Genomic DNA, 20,765 nt, shown 5'->3' with positions numbered 1-20,765 from the left:
GCAAAATAATTAGTGACAAAACCGCAGCAAGGCAGGAGCTGGAGCAAACCTCTTCATTCCTATGTGGAGGCACTGACCCCACTAAATGCTTATGATTCGTCGTTTTCCAAGAGCCTCATTGATACTGGACTGCCAAGACCCCGGGGACCTGTGTTAGCTATTTCCCCACAATTTACAGGGAGAACTGAGTGGGGTTGCTTGGGAGATTAATTAACTTGTCAAACAATTAAGCGGACAGGCTGTAATTGAGGTTTCCATTTCATAATTGATTTATCACTTTGTAGCTTCTTGAATCCCTGGGCTCTGAATGGAGAGACTGCTGTGCAGGGAAAACTTTTAAGAGATGGCAGAAGGCTTCCGGGAGGGGGAGGGCAGGAGGGGAGCTCCTCCTGTTTTTCTACCTTCTAGCAGCACTGCCAGGAGAATTCCTTTTATGGCCTCACAGCCTCACCCAATCTGGTATTGTTTGGAGAGACAAAGACTCCAAGGAATTTCCACCAGGAACACCTACAGTGCCAGAGCCGCCATCCTCTGTGACGAAAGTCCCTAAAGAAATGTCACACATTACAAATTCACTCTGAGACTGTAACTGGAGGCCGCCTTCCCTGTGTTCTCAATGAGACATCAGGGGTTCTTTCTGGGATGCTGCACCCCCTGAGAGCATCAACTCATGACTGGTGTGCCACAGAATGCTGGCTGTTTCACAGTGTTAGCGTGCATCAGCATCACCCGGGAGCTTGTCAGGCCAGCTGAGTCTCCAGTCCCAACCCAAAGATTTGGCCTTAGGAGTTCTGGGGTGGGGCTTAGAAATCTGCCTGTTGAACAAATCTTCCAGGTGATTCTACTGCAGGGAATCCAAAGAGTTAGTGTTTAGATCAGAATAGACTCCCCAACCGCAGACTTAATTTGGACACCTTTGCCACCAGGTGTCTTGTGGCAGAGCCCAGGCAACAGTCAGCATGTGTGTTATGTCTCCCCACTCTTTACCATACAGTTGGATACCAGCGTGAGGGCCCTGGAGGCCTGGTGCCTTCTGGGTCCATCACTTTAAGGATGCTTCAGCTCACCTGCATCAAAAGGCAGGAGTAAAAGTTTACTCTGCTCTTTTGGATTTCCTTCTTGGTGCTTGTGGATAGGTTTGTAGTCCTGTGTGTATGTACGTGTGTCTGTATGCATACATGCACACACTCACGTGTATTTTGGTTGCATTTGCATGCATTTTTGTTCCATTATTTGCTTAAATCTCAAATTATTTTTTCAGACAAGGCATTCTGTAAACATCCTTTTCACCCCACTTTACCCTCATTCTCACTTCTCTCCTAGCCTCACTCCCAGCTAGACTTCCTAAAGCAAATGTGCTCTGTCATCAGCCCTCTGAAGTCCTGCGAATTGTCATCCAGCTAAAACCTCAAGTTTCAGTAATAAGCTTAGAACACTGAGCTTCATTGAGGGAGCCTTCCCTACGTCTCATCTATTTCCAATTAAGAAGCTCAAACCATGTCCAGAGTTTGAAAGAATTTCTTCTGACACCACAGAACAAGAGTAACTCTTATTTATTGATTTGCCTCAAAGCAAATGGCTTTTAAATAAAGCATCACAGATACTGTAGAAATCTCTCCTCCGCATCTTCATGCTCCTCTACTACTCCCCGGCAGCAACCATTATCCCAAAACTGATGTCTGGAATATTTGTCTCAACCCTATTTTTTTAATCTTCTATGTATACATATCCATAGGCAACACCATATATTGTTTCCTGAATTGTTTTCTAAGTTGTTTCTAATTTATACTAATAGTATTCTTCATCATTCGGCAGTCTTAATTATTATTCTTCAACCTGATTTTTGCAGGTTTATAATATAAACATTATATTTTTAAGATCTATCTTTCTTTGCCTCTTGTAGGTCAAACCCACTTCTCTTAGCTGCCATAGAGTATTCCTTCATCTGAGCGTGCTGTTTCTCTGTTTAGGTCTCCCCATTGCTTCACCATTTAATGCAATAATCTGGTGACTTGACTGCAACTGTTCATGTTTCCTCCATGTGCACACGTGCTGAGGCTTCTTCTGGGTAAATACCTAGAGGAGGACTTGCTGAGTCTTAGACTGTGTACGTTTTGAATTAGGTTTGGGCAGACACTGACAAATTTCTCTACTCAGTGCTTATACCAATATGTGAGAGCTACCTTTTCCTGTGTCCCCACCAAAACTTAGTATTGCCGAACTATATACATTTCTACAAGCACAATTGCAGTCTCTTATCCAACTAGAGTTGGGAGGGGATCAGACTTTTCCTTTCACAAAATTTTCCAGAAGGACCTAGGCTTAAGTGGTCAACCCACAAAATAAAGGAGTGAGATGAATTTAAACCTAGGGAATTCAGGTCTGCAAGAAAGTGTTGTAAAAACACAATAAAACTTCATCTATTGAGCTCTCCTTAAAATGCATACAAAGCAGTAAAAAAGCAGAAAAACCAAATTAGAGTCTGTTTTTAATTGCAGCAGTTTACACCAATAGCAAAGGAAAATAAATGTTAAGTTGCTGGGCCTCAATTATTCCAAATCCCTTGATTTGGGGTATATGTGAGGCTTAACTACAAGCATAGCATTACAGGACGGTTGGTTGTGGCTGGAGCCTCTCTCTTCTGGGCTTTGCTGAAATTGTAAATACTCAGTTATGCATTGCCAGTCACCTCACTTTCATTTTTAGCTTGCTTAACCTATGTCTTAACACTCCCCCCAGCCCCACTGCCAACATATTTTATTTTTCTTTCATTGAACATGCAAAGATAAACTTGAGGCCAGTCCTCATTTGAATTATTATGCTGTCTGCACTTGAGAAGCCTATATTAATGAAGACTTGTAGGAACTGAATAATTGATGCATGTGTATTTCTGAGCTTAATTATCAGCAAAACAAATTCTCTTCTTTCTTTCCCTTTTGTGTTTATAGACATTGTCTGAGTGGCTGCTCTGAAGGTCACACAGCCAGATTAGTTGCAGGAAAGCTTAGACTGCAGATCTCACCCTGTCCTCTGGTCCCCCAAAGTCTGGGCGGATAACAACGTCCAGATGTCTATCTGGAGAAAATTCAACTAGTTATTGATCCTCTTTGATAAGAAAAGCTCTCCTCCCATGCAAAGCTGATGAAAATGACGACTCTCTCCTCCAGGCGTTCACAACTTAGTAACAGTAACAGAGCTCATGTAAATAACTCTAATACCAGGAAGATAGTTATTGGATGAAAACCAATAGGAGACCATAACAAAATAGCCATCTGAAACTGCCCTCAATTCTCTGAAGAGGAAAATCTGAACTTAAAGCCTGTGAAAGCACTTAGTAACATGCAGAGCACTAAATGAATGTAAAACAGTATGTCTCCCCTGAGAGATGAGGTTAAAATATAGACTGTTGGGCCCCACTCCCCAAAACAACTGACTTAGAATCTGTAGCTGGGGCCTGGTAATCTGCATTTTTAGACTGTTTCCCTGCATCAGTGGTTCTCCAGCTGTATTTGCATCAGAATCTCCTGGAGGGCCTGTGAAAACACAGGCTGCTGGGCCCCAGCACAGTTTCTGATTCAGAGGTCTTTTGAATCTGCATTTCTAATAGAGTTCCCAGATGATGCTGATCCAGGGTTTGTACTTTGAAAATCACTCCCTGAGCGATTCTTATGAACAGTGGCATTTAAAAACTACTTACCTGAGACATTATTTGCTTTAGATTGTGTCACCCAGAAATGAAGCTATGAAAAGCAAAAAGCTAGCAAAGAGGATAGAAACTAGCAGGGGTGAAGAGGAACCTGACTCTCTAGCCAGTTTGCATATGATACAGAATTCTCATCATCCTTGGATCTTACTGAAGAAAGAAGATATACCTGCTTGGTCTCTAGGATAGTTACAATCTAATGGGAATCTTCAAACATACAATAACAACTTATAAGTGACAGAAACATAGACATACACCAGAGGCTTGTTACATAAGCCTCATTTGGAGGAGTAATTCCCTTGGAAAAAAACTTGTGAATTTGTTATAGGGTTTGTACAAGGATGTCTCTTGGACAATGGATCCATGTAAACGGGGTTCCATACTGGAGCCTGGTTGTAGTGAGGTTCCAGTCTTCTCTTCCAGCTCTGGAGATAAGATCTTATTCTAAGCATCGTTGCTGTGGATTGAGGGGCCCAGTGGAGATTACTGGAATGACATTACTCACAGCCACTAATTTTAAAGACATATCACGTTAGGGCTGGAGGGGATCACAGAGCTGATGTAGTCCATTATTGTATGGATTGGGTTGCAGAAATTGACAAGGAAAGTAACTTATTCACGTTCAAGGGAGAATTTATAAATCCCTGGACATTCAAGAAAAGGTATTGAGAAAGGTGAGGCATGAGGTTTGGCAAAAATATGAAGACAAATCCAGAAAACACAGCAAAAGAAAGTGCAAGATGTTAATGAGTGGAAGACAGCAGACCCCCTGCTTGGTGGTAGGAATGGACATGGACGGTATTATCTGGACAAAAGAGGAAGGAAGGGATAAATACAAATGAGGCAGAGAGAGAGGGAGAGATGGAGAGCAGTGGTGTTTTCAACATGCAATCATTTCACAGACTTAAAACCAAACAGAGAACAGGGAAATTGGAAATTATTGGCCAACTATATCAGAATCTGTCTGTATGACAAATTCAGATTCCCTGGCCTCAATGTACCAGGAGTCTACAATTTCCCACCACGTGATTTTTACACAAGTAAAGTTTTGAACTACTGCTCTACTTCATTAAGTAAAGACTCCATTTCTCTTCTCCTTGCTTGTTTCCCAGGAAAGGCATCATCTCCATTAGATGCCTGAGCCTGGTCTCCCAGCTTTACTTTGGATACCTCCAAGGACAGAAAGCTCATTCTCTCAAAGGCAGGCTCATTCTGTTCTCATGTGGTGACTTAGGTTAAGTGGTCCTCCTGGCCCTAAAGCGCAGGGTGGCACACGCCTTGGGAGCAGAAGTGCCATTCTGAAGGAAAGGTGTGTGGAGCCCTGACATCTCTCAGGCTCTTACCTTCCTCTCTCTGTCTCACGATTTCTTTAACCATCACCTTGAGATGATAACAGCTCCTACCTCGTAGGGCTGTTTTGGAAAGTTTTAGTTAGTTAACACATGTAGAGCATTTACAATGGTAGCCTGGCATGTCAGAATAGCCAGGGTTGGCGGTGCTCAGAAGGGCCCTTTGTTTGTTTTAATGCTCTGCTGTCTCCATCTTGAAATTCTTAATAATTTTTGAGCAAGAGACCTCACATTTTCCTTTTGCACTGGGCCCTGCAAACTATGTAGCCGATTCTGGGAAGAACCCAGTGTATGGTAACACTTGTAAGTTGGCATCATTGCTCTAACATTTTGAAAAGTTTAAATCAATAATATGTTTTTTTTTTTTAATCTTGGCTCCAGGATGGTGTATCACATTCATAGTTAAGTATTGGGTCTCTCCTTCACCAAAAGCCCAAGCTTATACTTCCCATGGTAGGAGGGTCTCTCCAGGTTCTAGCCCTGAATGAGGACTTCCCTAGCACTGGCATGAGCTGCCCCTGCCCTTGTTTCTCACTGTCCCATGTGTTGAACCCGGCTCTCTTCTGCCAGTCCCTGCACAGACCGCTCCTATGTGTAGGGCATCCACATTTCAGTTCTTTTTCAAACCTGAATCTTTTTTTTTTGGCTGTGCCACATGCGGGGATCTTAGTTCCCCAACCAGGGATCGAACCCGTGACCCCTGCAGTGGAAGCGCAGGGTCTTAACCATTGGACCACCAGGGAAGTCCCCTCAGTTCCTTTTCAGACATCATGTTGAAACACTGATTCCAGAGCACAGGGGTGTGCCCAGGAGGCCAGGTCTCTAATAATGTTCAGCAGTAGTCACAAGCTGCCAGCTATACCAATTTTGAGTACCTTGGCATGAACTTGGATCACCAGCCTAGACTCTCAGCATGGTCATTTTATTTTTGGAGTCCTGTTTCCTGCATGGCCCACTCCAATATATACTCTTGCTTCAAGTCTCAGAAGCCAGTTTTGGGAGAACAGATCCACCGCTCCCAGAATCTTTATGAGAATTAATCCATCTTCTTCCCAGGGACCAGTTTTCACACCAGTGTTCTCAATCAGACATCGTCTCCATAGAGTAAAGGAAGTTGTTATGATACCCTGATCCCAAGGCACTGCTGCCCTACATTTGTTTAAGCAATATGACCCCTGGGTTAAACCCTTTGTAGGGCAGAGAAGTCACTGCAACTCAGTCCACATCCTTCTCCCCATAACTCTCATCTGTTAGATCTGTCCTGACCTCTGGCTGAATTCTTCTTCAATTTGAATCACCTTCAAGAACTTAAAAGCAGCGTGTGTGCAGGACACAGCACGTCTGCCGAGATGACAAAGTGGTAAATGGCTGAACAAGCCAATGCCCAGAGGGGTCTCACCCGCTATGATGTGCTTTGAAGGCAGTTCTCAGAGGAAGTGAAGTCAAATACTAAACAGTCCTTCCTGACCTTGAGCCGTGTCCTTGCACTGAGCCCCAAACACCCGATTCCTCTCCAGGAAACATTCTATCTTCTCCGTGTGTTGGCTTCTTACTGTCTTCCCTGGTTTTCTGCCATCTGCTCAGCTGGCCATTGCAGTTTGCAGAGACCACAGTGGGATGACGTGTACTCTCTCAGAAGTGCTAGCTGTCTTTAGGTGGAAGAGGGATTTGGGGAGAAAACATGCTGGATTTTCATTTATTTGTAATTGTAAACAGCTTGAAATGAGCGTGCCACGAACTCTGATTTCATCCCTCTAGAGGGAGCCAGGCTGGGTTCAGCCCTTTCAGAGCCTTTAGGTGGCCACTGTGTTTAATATCTTGGGAAAGCAAGCAGAGCCCACAGAAGACTACGTGAATAGCATACTTCCAACAAGACCGCATTTCAGAGCCCACAGGACAAAGCTGATCCCAAAGGCACATCTGAGACTCTTTCTTCTTATGTCTGAGCTAGTATCAGCCATTCAGTGGAATTTATTTAAAAATAAATAAAACTACACACTTTTCCTATAAATAAGATAAAGTGATACTCCCTAGTACTGACCCACTTTGCAACAGTGTTCTGCCTGCTGCCCTCATGTCTGCCTCCTGCCTTAGTTGAGACACTGGTCAGGGGACTTTCCGATTCCTCTTCATCTCCTGTTTCCAGAAAGACAGGTTAACTCAGCCTAATCTTAACATGGAAATTCCCTTAGGGTCCGGAGCTCCTGCCTACACTCAGTCGGATTGTTGGACAGCAACAATTTTGTTTATTCAAGAGGTGCCACAAATGAAGCTGGACAGGGAGGAAAAATGGGCTAAAAGGAGGATCTTATTGTTCTTTTCGTCACTTGCTAGTGAGGACGTTTACACTCAAGGACTGTCCATTCTGAAAGGACTCTAAGAATCATACTGATGCCTTAAATCTCTGTTGGAGAAAGAGCAAGAGAGCGAGCATGCGAAGGAGAGCTTGAGACAAGAAGTTTTTACTTTCTATTTTACATTGTCATCCATTGAAAAGCTGGAAAGTGAACGGAATCTTGCTTTCCTTCTAGGATCATATTTGTCGATTTCTTGTATGTTTCTTCTTCTGAAAGCATCATTTCTTTTCCATGGATGATCTCTCTAAGGGTGCAGTGCCTAAGACTTTTTTTAGGAGATGCTCACTTAAGATTACATGAATAGCATCCTTCTAACATGACCATGTTTCTTAGCCCATCAGATACAGCCTAAGGATGTAGGTCCCGAACCTACAAAAATAGCAGTCATCTGACTACATCTGGACCACATCCGAACTGACCCAGTGCCAACCCTTATGCATGTGCTGTATCTCCAATCAAGCCTTAATATTTGACCTCAACTTTGTGAGCAGTTCTGAATATCTTACCCTTTTCCATCAGGTTTCATGCTTTTTATGGTCAGCCAGGCATCTGATCCAGCCCTCCCTCTAAGTCAGCTTTCTCAGACAGCTCTGCTTGGGTAGCCTCCCAAGGTCTTCCCAACATCAAATTTTAACCAAATCCCTTGCAACTTCCTGATGCCAATCCCATACACTCACTAACTTTCCAGATCCTCCCCTTGTCTGAGAGGAAAATGCTCTAGTGGGTCAAGGACAAAATGAAGTCCTTGGGGTCACACAAGTAGGCTGCGACCATGAGGTTTAGGTTTTTAGTTTAGAGGGGCAATGCCTCTCCCATAGAGCTGTTGTGCTGGGGGCAGCCGTGCTCCTGGGGCAGCCTGGTGGGTAGAAAGGAAGCACTCGTGGTGGGGGTCTGATAGTCACAGACTTTAAGGAAGAAAACCTCTTTTCTCTTGTCCTTGCTTATTTCCTTCTCCCCCGCTTTGGAGAGGTGATGTTCAGAGGGCAAAGGTCACGTTGGGACTTTGGGGAAGGGTGTCTGGAAACCAGCTCCTCAGCCTTCTTCTGGTCTCGGTCTCAATTTGAAAATGCTAGGGAGGCTTTCAGGATTGCTCTAGACTAGTTCACCTCACCTCCAGGAGAGAATTGTATCAAATTTGGTAGCAAAGAATACTTTCAGTGAAGTGCTAAGTATGTCACAAAAGGAGGCACTTTGACCATTGTGCACGTCCTTTGAGAACCTACCATGGCTGTGTACGATGTGTACTATAGGCTGTGTACTATCTTCCAGTGTTCTTGATGATGGCTCCCAGTGTGCCAGACTCTGTACTCGGTGATTTCCCTGCATTATTTCATCTATGAGTTGGGGAGCTCTCTTACTCCCAGAACATGAGGTGTACAGCAGTAAGTACCTGTCCAAATTTTTCAGACTGTCTTACCTGGGGCACACGTGGAGGCAGACCTTGAACCCAGCACTGTCTAACTCCCAAGCCCTAGCCGTCAATCATGACACTATGCTCTGTAGACTTACATTGGGTTCATTCAACAAGCTGGTATTATTCATCTATTGAACAGGCACTGGGCTAGGTCCTGGGAACACTGAGACAGAATAAGAGGACATAATGTCATCAAGCCTCACAATCTAATGAGGGGACATAAAGTATGCTTCCTTGTGTATCCTTCCACTGTCATCTGTGACTGTCTTCCCCATCTGCCAGATCAGTTAAACTTTCTTGTCTCAGCCACTGAAGCCTCCTGTCCTCATCCCTCTGACTGTCATTTTGGTGTCACAGACAGATGGAATACAAGAAGAGCCTGTCTATGGGTGTGGGGTGAGGAGAGGAAGAAGGGAATGTGCCACAAAGCGGGAATCTGTCGAACAAATGATGTGACAGCAGACATGGTGTGGGTGACAGCTGGAAAATAGCAGTTAATAGCCCCTGGCCAGGCTGTGCTCAGGGAGATGGCATACAGAGAGACATCATAAAGGCTTGTGGAAACACTGCTCAGAGCCCACGGAGGCCTTTGCAAGACACCAGCCCACTGCACATCCTTGTCACATTTGCAAAGCCCACTCTTCTGGAAACTGAATCTGTGCTGGTCCTAGCCCAGTGATGCACTCAGGGGATGCCATGCAGAGTCAACCAGCTGGACCTGATATCTACTTAGCCATGGCTCTTGCTAATAAACACTTAGAAGAAATGATTGCCAAAGACTTGGGGTTTGGGTGAGTCTTCCAGCAACTCACGGGCTTCACTGCTATGACTCCTGAAGATAATGATAAAGATAACACAGGTTAAAATATCCAATGTTTTATTCAATATTTTGGCGAGTTTCAGTTACTCCTAATTATAATACAACGGCTTTTTACTTAAAACAATTATTGCCCTTTGCAATGAGCTTTGAAGCAAATACATTGTTTGCCATGATTAGTCACTGCTTCTGCCAGAGGTCTCTCTTTCTCGTCCTCCTCAATTCTGCTGCCTTTCAATTTGCAGCTAACTAGCATTAGCTTATGGTTAACATTGTGTCTGCTCCCAGTGTTAGTAACCAAGCTCATTCACAGAAGGGGGCAGGAAAAAGAGTAGCTTCAGTCACCCTTGAGACAATTATACTCATTAAAAATCAATGGGATCCAATTAGGAGCAGCAGGACTCTGACTCAGTTTAAAATGTATTGAACACCAATTCCCAGCCAAGTGACAGTGGCACATCATGGGGGTCTGACAGCTGTGGCAGGAAAAGAGACGCTTTAACTTGCTTCTGTGATTGCATTCAAAGCCATTGCTTCCTTGTCATTATTGTCATCTTGTGTTTATTGTGTAATTTCCTCCTATGCTAAGTGTTAAATTAAGAGCGAGGGAAGATGCAAGGACTGAAGATTATCCTCCCTCAGATAGAGTTGTAATTAGAAAAAGGAGACAATGCCGGCAGAAATTGTCATCAGAAAAGGACACAAGCTGGAAGAAACAAGTTCAAACCTGAAGTGTCTGATAGTCCTCGGGTGGCACTATTCCCACTATTTTATTGAATAGTGGGTGGCACTATTCAATAAAAACAAATTTTTATTGAATCCCGCTCTGACCCTAGGAACTCAGAGATGACTGAGATCACACCTGCCCTCAAGGAACTTGCCATGCATATTATGGTTTGTGGCTTCGTTTTATTCATCAAATCAACTACTGGGTTAACAAATGGGGGTGTTAGTTATACAATTTTAGAATAAAAGCTAGAGGCTGTTATTGGTATTAGTAAAATATAGCATCCTCGATACTTTGTAATACCTAAGTTACATTTGTTAACAACTGAATTAGACCACAGAGTTCAAGGACATGATGTTCAACATAGTAAGTGCTTTTCTGGGAAGGGCCTTTCAGAGTAAAATTGGGATTTTCATTTATACTTACATTCCCCTCTCAATATTTTGTGTGTTAGTACCTCCTTGGCAGTGTTGGGTGTTGGCTGGCTTGCTTGCTTGCTTGATTGATTTCTATTTTTCCCAGCTTTATTGAGATATAATTGACATATAACATTGTATAATTTTAAGGTACACAGGATGGTGATTTGATACACGTATATATTGATTACCTCAATAAGGTTAATTAGCACATGTACCACCTCACATAATTATAATTTTTGCATGTGTGTGGTGAGAACATTTTGGATCTTAGCAACTTGCAAGCATATAAAACAGTATTTTAAACTGTATCACTATGGAAGTTTGTACTCTTTGGCCAATATTCTTCATTCCCCACCCCTAGCCCCTGGCAACCATATTCTACTCTCTGTTTCTATCAGTTTGGCTTTTTTTTTTTTTTTTTAGAGTCCACACATAAGGGAGATAACACAGTATTTGTCTTTCTCTGTCTGGCTTATCTCACTTAGCATAATGCCCTCAAAGCCCATCCATGTTGTTTCAAATAACAGGATTTCCTTCTTTTACATGGCTGGATAATATTCCACTGTGTGTGTGTGTGTGTGTATTTATATATCATATCTTCATTTATTCATCTGTTTATGGACACTTAGGTTGTTTCCATATCTTGGCTAATGTTAAGAGTTCTGAAATAAACATGAGGCTGCAGAGATCTCTTTGAGATAGTGATTTCAGCTCCTTCAGACCTATACCCAGCAGTGGTATGAATGGATCGTATGGTAGTTGCAGTTTTAATTTTTTGAGGAACCTCCATACCCTTTTCCATAGTGGCTGCTACAATTTACAGCCCCACCAACAGGGCACAGGGGTTCCTTTTTTCCAGCATGCTTGCCAACATTTTTTATCACTTGTCTTTTTGATAATAGCCATTCTTAACATGTTTGAGGTGATATCTCATTGTAGGTTTCAAGTACATTTCCCTGAAGATTAGTAAAGTTGAGTGTTTTTATGTACCTGTTGGCCATTTGTATATTCTTTGGAAAAATTCCTATTTGGGGGCTCTGCCCATGTTTTATCAGGTTCTTTGTTTTTTTTGGTATTGAATTATAAGAGTTTCTTATATATTTTGGATATTAACATCCTATCTGATATATGGTTTGCACATTATTTTCCATGCTGTAGACTGCCTTTCCATGTTTAAAAAATTTTTTTCTTTTGGCTTTGCAAAAGCTTTTTATTTTGATGTATTCCCACTTGTTGATTTCTGCTTTTGTTGCGTGTATTTTTGGTGTCATATCCAAACTATCATTGCCAAGACCAATATTAAGGAGATATTTTTCCCTATGGAGTTTTATGGCTTCAGGTCTTATGTTTAAATCTTTAATCCATTTTGAGTTAATTTTAGTAGGTGGTATAAGATAGGGGTCCAGTTTCATTCTTTTGCTTGTGAGTATCTAGTTTTCCAAACACCATTAATTGAAAAGACTAACTTTTTCCTTTTGAGTATTCTTGGCTTCCTTGTCAAATATTTACTGACGTTATGCATGGGTTTATTTCTGGGCTCTGTATTCTATTCTGTTGATCTTTGTGTTTGTTTTTATGTGAGTAGCAAACTATTTTGATTACTATAGCTATGTAGTATAGGTTGAAATTAGGAAGTGTGATGCCTCCAGCTTTGCTCTTTCTCCGGACGCGCAGGCCCAGCGGCCATAGCCCACGGGCCCAGCCGCTCTGCGGCATGCGGGATCCTCCCGGACCGGGGCACGAACCCGCGTCCCCTGCATCGGCAGGCAGACTCTCCACCACTGCGCCACCAGGGAAGCCCTGCCTTGGAATTTTGATAGTGATTTCACTGAATCTATAGATGGCTCTGGGTAGTATGAACATTTTAACAATATTAATTTGTCTGATTCATGAGCCCAGGATACCTTTCCATTTATTTGTGTCTTTTTTAATTTCTTTCATCAATGTCTCATAGTTTTCAGTGTACAGATCTTTTACCTCCTGGCTTAAGTTTATTCCTAAGTATTTTCTTGTTTTCAATGCTACTGTAAGTAAGATTGCTTTCTTAATTTCTCTTTTTCATTGTTAGTGTATAGATAAGCACTTGTTAGATATTTCATTGTTAGTGTATAGAGATGCAACTGATTTTTGTATGTTGATTTTTTCTCCTGTAACTTTATTAATTCTAACAGCTTTTTAAAATTTAATTTCTTTGGGGGGTGGAGTCTTTAGTGTTTTCTGTATGTGCAACCATGTCATCTGCAAACACAGACAATTTTGATTCTTCTTTTCCAATTTAGATGCCTTTTTTTTTCTGTTTCTATCTTAATGTTTTGGGTAGGATTTCCAGTACTATCCTGAATAGGAATGATGAGAGTGGGCACTCTTGCCTTGTTCCTAATTTTAGAGAAAAAGCTTTCAGCTTTTCACTGTTGAATATGATGTTAGCTATGGGTTTGTCATATATGGTCTTTATTATTTTGAGGTATGTTCCTTGTGTTCTCAATTTGTTAAGAGCTTTTATCATGAAAAGGTGTTGAATATTGTCAAATGCTTTTTCTGCATCTGTTGAGAGGATCATATGATTTTTTAGTCTTTATTCCATTAATGTGGTGCATCATATTTATTGATTTCCATATGTTGAAACATCCTCACATCCCAGGGATAAGTCCCACTTGATCATGATATATGATTCTTTTCATGGCTGTTGAATTCAATTACCTAAAATTTTGTTGAGAATTTTTTGCATTTCATATGGTAAGCAGAGTAACCAATGAGAATGAGGGGAAGCTAGAATAGTGTGTTATGTTTTAGAATCGAAGAGAAGTGGGTGTTTTAAAATAAGAGGAGCTGTCTACTTGCCAGTGTTACACAATAGTCCAGAAAATTAAGGACTGAGATGTGACCTTTGAATTTTATAATATGGGGTTGCTTGGTTTCAGTGAGGTTGTTGTGATAAAGGTCTGATTACAGTGGGTTACAAGACAGTGGGATAGTGACTAGAATAGCTTTTCTATGAAGAGACAGAAGAAACATGGGATGTAGGTATAAATACTCTGAAGTCAAAAGTTTTTTATTTCGTTTTGTTGTGTTTTAAGGTAGGAGTTAGTAGGGCATGTTTGTTTGCTTATGAGATGCTCCAGTAAAAAAGAAGAAATTAATGCTGCTGAAGGTAGTATCTAGTTGCACTGACAAAGCCCTCAAGAAAGAGTGTATAGCTAAGATCTAGAACACAGGTGGAGAGTACAGGATACTAGCTGGTTGTACAAGCCACAGAGTCATGGGATCTTGGAATGTTTGAGCTGACAAGGGTTTTAGAGTTCATCTAGTCCCATTATTCATTTGCTGATTCAGTCCTTCAAGTAATAGGTTTTGAAATCTTCCATGCAGCAAGCATGATTGAGATAGAACCTGTGCCCTTGATACATAAGCATATCCTCCTTTTTATAAAAATGAGACATAGAGGGTGGAATATCTAGCATAAAACCATACCTTTTTTTTTTTCAGCTAGAGCTAGAATGGAAATTCATGACTCTCTACTATCAATACATTTTGCCTAAAATAAACCCCCCAAAAACACAAACAAAGCAAAACAGAAACACCTTTTTTAAAGAGTAGTTTTAAATTCATAGTAAAATTAAGAGAAAGTAAAATAAAGAGATTTCCCATATACCCCTTAGCCCCTCACATTCATAGCCTCCCTCATTATTAACACCCTCATAAGAGTGGTACATTTATTACAATTAATGAACCTACATTGACACATCATATTTGCCCAATTTGTAGTTTACATTATAATTCACTCTTGGTGTTGTTCATTCTATAGGTTTGGATAAATGTATAATAATATGTATCCATCATTATAGTGTAATACAGAGTATTTTCACTCCCCTAAAAATCTGTGCTCCACCAATTCATCCCTTCCCTCCACCCAAGCCCCTGGAAACTACTGATCTTTATATTGTCTCCATGGTTTCACCTTTCCCAGAATGTCATACAGTTGGAATCATACAGTATGTAGCCTTTTCATACTGGCTTCTTTCACTTAGTAATATACATTTAAGTTCTTCCATGTCTTTTCATGGTCATTATTCTTTCAGTTAACCATCCAACCACTTAACTCAGAACCTCATTTCCTCACTTATTACGCAGGTATGTAACACACGAGAACTGATGGAACAAGTTCTATGTTCGGTTTACAAAAAAATGTACAAGATACCCATGAACACACATTCTCATGGGGGAGATACTATGCATACATTAAAGAATCTTTGTGAAGATAGAATGAAAAATAATATGGGACATCTCCTGAGAGCAAGCTTTTCAAACAAGTGTAAGTTATATGCTGTGTTACATTTATATGGATATAAGAAATCAGGCTAAATGGTAGAGATGCAACAGAGTTCCTCTTGATTTTCCTAAAACCCAAAGAGAAAAATGGAAACCTTTTTATTACAAATGTTTATAAAATAAGCCGAAATGTAACAACTTATAAGATAAAGCAACTGAACAAAAGCAGCAGGTGAAAATGTTAAAAGATCATAGCATCTAGGTGTTCAGGGAGCTTTTTGTTGGAAAAGCTGTTACATTTGAAAAGTTACAACTTAGAGTGTTGGGGGTCCTTTCCCAAATCTCTTGGAGTTTTTGGGAAGCATATAACTATCCACTTTGACCTCAGCATTAAGCCAAACAAATCTATCCATCTGACTGATATACCTGTCAGTCTGTTGAATCTGGCCACATCCATCCAGAGATGCTCACAAAGATTCTAGACCCTCCACTGTCATTTGCTTGCATACAACTTGATCTTCAACCAACCTTCCCCTAGCTTCAAATGCTTGGCTTTCCAATCCTGAAATAAATTCTGTTTCATATTTTCTAAATTTGGCATTTGAACCTTATTTCTTTAGATTTCTGCTAACAAATTGATATGTCATCTTCCTGAGCCCTGTCAACCCATAGAATTATGAGAGATAATAATAAATTGCTGTTTTAAGCCACTAAGTTTTGGGAGTGGTTTTCAACTAGGGATGATTTTGCCCCCAAGGGGACATTTGAAGATGTCTGGAGACATTTTTGGCTTTCATACTGAGCAGGGGGAGTGTTAATGTCATCTAGTGGGTAGAGGCCATGGATGCTGCTAAATATCCCATAATACACAGGACATCCCCCCTCCCCAACCATAACACAGAATTACTGGCCCCAAGGTACCAATAATGTTAAGGCTGAGAACGTTTGTAATTAATAATCATGATCACTTTCTTTTAAACTTGTACTGTTATTAAATAAAAAGGTCAAATTTTCAGATTTTGAATAATGTACCTCATATACACTCCTATGTGTTATCCTGAAAGCCCTTTCTCTTTTCTGTCTCTCCAAACCCTGCAAAGCCTTATTCAATTCCCCCATTCACAGAAAACTTCCTGACATCTTTCCTCTGCCTGTAGTAAAATACTAACATATTATACACTGCTAATTTCTTTTCTGGCATTTAGCTACATTTTTAGGTCTGCTCATCTGGTATGACTGTAGGCTCCTCAAAGTCAGACACCAAATTACATACTACTTTCAGACACCCCCAAAGGCCAAGCACCATGCCTACCATGAAAAGTGTTGGAGATTGACTGTGACCGTTTCTTATTTTCATGCAGTTTTTATGAAACAATGCAGTAATTTTACACTAGATTGTAATATTGTGATTTATAATAAGAAATATATATTTAGTTTTTGTCCCCATTTCTGGCATAGGGCTCCTAAAACTCTTGGAATTTCCTAAGTGAAGAGAGAACTAAAATTGTCTTTTTTTATGTTAATGAGATGACATTTGGAAAGCACTTAAGGATGGGGCTGGTTGCCAGTGGAACCAACCATGTTATTAGAGGGTTGAGACATTCAGTTCTAGCTCCAGATCTCCAGAAAGAAGAGAGGGGCTGGAGATTGAAAATCGATTGCCAATGGCCAGTGGGTTAATCAGTGATGCCTAGGTAATGAACTTCCATAAAAACCTAAAAGGAGAGGGTTTGGAGAACTTCCAGGTTAATGAACATGTGGAGTTGCTAGGAGAGTGGCATGCCAGGAGGGACACCCTTTCCCATGCCTTGCCTTGTTCATCTCTTCCATCTGGTTGTTCCTGAGTTATATCTTTTTACAATAAACTGGTAATCTAGTGAGTAAACTGGTTTTCCTGAGTTCTGTGAGCCACTCAAGCATATTAATCTAACCTGAAGAGGGAGTTATTGGTACCTTCAGTTTGTAGCTAGGCATTCAGAAGTACAGGTAACAACTTGGGCTGGCAGCTGGCATCTGAAGGGGGGGCAGTATTGTGGGTTTAAGCCCTTAAGCTGTGGGATCTATCTCCCACAGACCTATCTATCTATCTATCTCCAGGTAGATCATGTAAGAATTGAATTAAAGTTAAGACACCCAGCTGGTATCCAGAGAATTGTTTATTGTAGGGAAAATCCTCCATCCGTTTGGTGACCAGAAGTGTTGAAAGTGAAGTGTTTTGTGTGAGTAATAAAGGAGACTCACAGGAAAGAAAAACAGAGTACAGAAGAACTGGATTTTTCCTTACATAGGAAGGAAAAATAAGTTGTATTTTTCCATTTTATAGACTTTTCATAGAGACACTGAAATTTCACAAAATCTAAGTCAAAACTGTCTTGCTGATGTTAATCACATGTGACTTGCAAAAGGTGAATCAGCAGAGCCCAACTCCACAGACTCAGATAAGATAAATTAGAAAAGGTAGCTGACCTCCCAAACAGCTCAGATGAGCATTCCTCTCCCAAGCAGGGAACAAAAAGCAAATCAATAGAAATGGTCCCTGAGAAATATCAGACATTGGACATAGCAGACAAAGCTATTTTAAATATGTTCAAAGAACTAAAGAAAATATGTCTAAAGAACTAAAAGACACTGTAAGAATAATGTGTCACCAAATACAGAATATCAATAAAAAGACAGAAATTACAGAAAATAAACTAGAAATCTGAAGTTGAAAAGGGCAATACCCAAATAAAAATATTGCCAGAAGTTCTCAATGTAAGATTTGACCTGGCAGAAGAAAATAAATCAATAAACTTGAAGATAAGTTAAGTGAGATTATCCAGTATGAGAGAAGAAACAAACAAAAAAGAATGAAGAAACTTAACACAGCCTCAGAGCCTTATCAGGACTCTGAGACACTATCAAGCATACTGACATACAGGAGTTCAAAAGGAGAAGAGGGAGAGAAAGGGAATAACGTATTGTTGAAAATATAATCACTGAAAATTTCCCAAATTTGATGAAAATTTGGTGAAAAACATAAATCTACATATCTAAGAAACTCAACAAACTCCTATTAGGATAAATTTTAAAAGATCTATAACTAGATACATAATCAGACCATCAAAGACAAAGATAAACAGAACCTTGAAAGAAGCAAGAGAGAAACAACTCATTACATACAAGCGATGCTTAGTAAGAAGAAAACATGATTTCTCAATGGAAACTGTGGAGGCTAGAAGGCAGTAAGATGACATATTCTAAGTGCTAAAAAAAAAAAAGACTGTCAAGAAAGAATTCTATATCCAGCAAAACTATACATCAAGCATGAAGAAAGATCTTCAAAAATTAAGACATTCTCAGGAAAAAAAAAAAGCTGAGATTATTTGTTGTTAGTACACCTACCTGTGAGAAATACTAAAGGGAGTCCTTTGTGATGAAATGAAAGGACAGTAGAAAGTAACTAGAATCAACATGAAGAAATAAAAAATACTGGTAAGTCTACTATATACTTAAATATAAAATTCAGTATGAAAGTATTTTTTAATTTGTACCTTTTTTCTCCTATCTGATTCAAAAGCCAATGGTATAAGCAATAACTATGAACCTTGGTTGATGAACATATAATGTATAAATATGTACTTTATGTGACAATAAATGTATGAAGGAGAGGGAGGGAATGACACTATGAAGGAGCAAAATTTTTGTAGACTATTGAAAGTAAATTTGTATTAGCCTTAATTAGATTGTTAAAAATTAAATTGTTCATTTTAATCCCCATGGAAAGCACTAAGAAAATAACTCAAAAAATATGGCAAAAGAAATAATAAAAGAATTGAAATGGAACACTAGACAATATCTATTTAACATAAAAGAAGTTATATTGATGGATTAGGGGAATAACAAAGAGATAAGATGTATGGAAAACAACACGATGGCAGACAGAATCCCTGCCTTTTCGGTAATTATATTAAAGTAAATGATTGAAACATTCCAGTTAAAAGACAAGATTGGTGGAATGTGTTAAAGAGTAAAAAAAACCCAAAAAAAGTTATCCAGCTACTCGCTGCCTGAAGTAGACACGTGTTAGATTAAAAAACACAAATAGATTAAAAGTATGAAAACAATATACCATACGATCATTAACCAAAAGGGACCTGGAGTGGTAATATTACCAGAAAATAGACTTTATAAGAAAAATTGTTACTAGAGACAAAGAAGCATATTTTAACTATGATAAAATATTATCCATAGCAAGGTATAATGATTATAAACATACATGCATATAAAAGGAGACCCCAAAATAAAGGAAGCAAAAACTGACACAAGTAAAGGGAAAAATAAACAATTCAACTTATATTTAAATACCTCAATATTTGATTTTCAGTACTGAGAAAACACTAGACAGTAGATCAACAAAGAAATGTGACTTGAACAATACTGTGAAAAACTAGAGCTGAAAGACATCTCTAGAGTATGCCACCTGACAACACCAGAAAATACGTTCTTCTTAAATGCACATGGAACATTCCTTAGGATAAACCATAGTTAAGGCCACCAAACAAATCTCAATAAATGTAAAAGCGTTGTTATCATACAAAGTGTGTTCTTTGACCACAATATAATGGTATTAGAAACAATGACAAAAGGAAATTTGGTATAGTTAGAAATCTGTGGAAATTACACCCTTAAATAATCAATGGGTAAAAGAGAAATCATGGGGAAATTAGAAAATATTTTGTGAGGAATTAAAAAAACCACAACATGTGATACAGTGAAAGCAGTGCTTAAAGGGATACCTACATTTTCAAAGAAAAATATTACATCAATAAACCAACCCTAAGAAACTAGGAAAAGAAGAGCAAACTAATCTCAAAACAAGCAGAAAGAAGGAAATAATAAAGATTAGAGTGGAGATAAATGAAATAGAGAATAGAAAAACAATAGAGAGAATAAGTAAAACAAAGTTGGTTTTTTGAAGATATTAACAAAATTGTAAAATTTTAACTAATTTGACCAAGAGAAAAACCTCTAATTACTAAGTCAAGAGTAAAAGTATAGACATTACTACTGTTTTTACAGGAATAAACGGGATCAGAAGAGAATACTGTAAAAAATTTTATGCCAACAAATTGGATAGATGAAATAAACAAGTTTCTAAAAACACTCAAATTACCAAAACTAAATCAGGAAGGAATAGAAAATCTGAATCGATCTGTAACAAGTAAAGAAACTGAATGAATAATAATAATTAAAATCAAACTTCTCACAAAGAAAAGTTCAGGACCAGATGACTTTATTGGTAAATTCTATCAAACCTAAAAGAATAAATATGAATCCTTCAAAAACTGTTCTAAAAAATGGAAGAAGAAACACTTCCCAGCTCTTTCTGTGAGGCCCTGATACCAAAACCAGGCAAAGACATCACAAGAAAAGAAAACTACAGACCAATATCTTTCATGAATATAGAGATAAAAATCCACATCCAAATACTAGCAAACTGCATCTAACAGCATATAAGAAGGATTACATGTTATGATCAAGTGGGATTTGTCCTGGGAAAGTTGGTTCAACAACAAAACCAGATCACTGTGATAACTATAATAATAGAATAAAGAGCAAAAATCACATGATCGTCTCCACAGAGAAAGCACTTTACACAATACAACATACTTTCATCATAAAAGCATTCAACAAACTAAAGATAGGGAGGAACTTCCTCAATCTGAGA

This window comes from Grampus griseus (genome assembly GCF_964374135.1).
Source record: "Grampus griseus genome assembly, chromosome: 2".
NCBI classification, from domain to species: domain Eukaryota; kingdom Metazoa; phylum Chordata; class Mammalia; order Artiodactyla; family Delphinidae; genus Grampus; species Grampus griseus.
Note: the sequence above shows the minus strand (reverse complement) of the source record.